Source organism: Grammomys surdaster, unplaced genomic scaffold, assembly GCF_004785775.1.
Source record: "Grammomys surdaster isolate TR1022 unplaced genomic scaffold, NIH_TR_1.0 133, whole genome shotgun sequence".
Taxonomy (NCBI): domain Eukaryota; kingdom Metazoa; phylum Chordata; class Mammalia; order Rodentia; family Muridae; genus Grammomys; species Grammomys surdaster.
The window spans coordinates 2,779,833-2,781,669 of NW_021604591.1; the positions used below are offsets into that span (position 1 = coordinate 2,779,833).

At 38.5% G+C, this 1,837-nt stretch overlaps 1 protein-coding gene across 8 annotated transcripts in view; it reads right to left on the reverse strand.

The window, feature by feature from the left end:
- The window catches only part of Dysf (dysferlin), a 181,044-nt gene that overhangs the window by 117,371 nt on the left and 61,836 nt on the right, over positions 1-1,837 (reverse strand). The window lies entirely within an intron of this gene.

Consider the following 1,837-nt stretch of genomic DNA (forward strand, 5'->3'; position numbering starts at 1 on the left):
TTGTTTTGTTTTGTTTTGTTTTGTTTTGTTTTGTTTTGTTTTGTTTTTAAGGCTGTGAGGCTAATTGAGGGAAAAAGAAGAAAATTCAAACACAATAAAGAAGAAAGAAACAGCACAGGTAGAAGAAAATGCCTAGATTCTAGAAGTCACCGTGAGAAACACTGTGCACATATTTTAAAGCCTCAACATAAGAGTTTTTTTCTGGGAAAATATAAATTATCAAAATTGACGAAAGTAAAAATAACAACCTAAAAATAGCAATGATCACAAGAGAAACTGCAAAGTTTATAAAGAGCCATCAGTACACCCACTCAGAAAGGGCACCAGGCCCATGTGGTTTTATGGGTGAATTATTTCAAACCCTCAAAAGACTATATTCTATGTTATATAAACTGCTCCCAGATGTTACAAGACTTTAAATCTTTCCAATTAATTTTACAGAGCCAGCATAACCCAGATACCAAAGCAAAAACTAATAAGAAGACCAGGGGCTGAGCTCAAGAGACACTGTGGAGCTCAGGAAGTGAGAAGATGGCATTTGGAGACGTCAGAAACAGATCAGCAGAGACGCATTGCTGACCTCACTAAAAAGCAGTTTTGAGGAGGTGATGGTGGTGGAGTGTCTTACTCACTAAGGAAGAGATTAACAGGTTGGATGACATGCAAATTTTCCATCTCTCAGAAAATATTCAAATATAACTGACAAATTACAAGCAAGCTCAAAGTTAGTCCCTATGGTCTTAGAGAACATTAAGAAAAAGACAAACACAGCATCAGAAATACATCCTAGAAGTGTGTATTTGTAGCAGAATAACTATATTAAATATTATGTTATATATTATATTGTATGTTACATATTGTAGATATGTATATAGATAGATATAGATATCATGTAACATATAACATATAACATATACACACCTATGTATACAAAATTCTCTGTTATTGTTTTCAGAGTTTTGCTGTAGTTTGGTTTGATCTTTGGGTGAGGGTCTCTTGCAGCCCAGGCTGCCCTCTAATTCTCCTGGTCACTGAGGATGTCCTTCCTGAGTCTACACACCTCCCACGTGCTGGGTTTACAGGGTCCAGCATGAGTCTCACCTCAGTACTGCCTTAGCCATGTGCAAACAGTGTCATGTCAAGTGTGTGGAAGTCTCTGAGCATAACTTAGTTCAACTTCTTGATGGACAACTTCAGTACTGACAGAAAGCATTGGAAGTGCTAAAATCCTTTGCCAGCTTTGACTTTAGACATAGATGTGAGAGAGCACTCAAGAGCTGGGGGTGCAGCTCAGGGGTAGAGCACTTGCCTAGCATCTGAGGCACCAAGTTTTACCCCCAACAGCACAAACCTATTTCTATTTTTATTAATTTTATTTTATTTTGTGTGTTTTCCTGCATGTATGCAGATGCAGGCAGATACCATCAAAGGCTGGAAGGAGGTGTCAGATCCCCTGGAAGTGGAGTTACAGACAGCTGTGAGAATTCTAATGTGGGTGCTGGGAACCGAACCCTGTCCCTCTGCAAGAGCAGAAGATGCCCTTAACATCTATGCAAACATTCCAGACCTGTGTTGTTGTTGCTGCTGCTGCTGTTATAACTACGCACAACATGAAACTCAGCCATAAAAAACATTCTCTGCAAAGTTATTTATAAGGAAGAAAAGTCAGAAGAAGCCTGAGTACTCCACATCAACTAAGTCATTTGATATGTACACACACAATGAAATGTTTATCACAATTGTACACTAAAAGATAGGGGCGTAACTCAGGTCATAGACTCAGTTGGAATGTACAAGACCTTGGGTTCAATCCCTAGTACTGCCAAAAAAAAAAAAA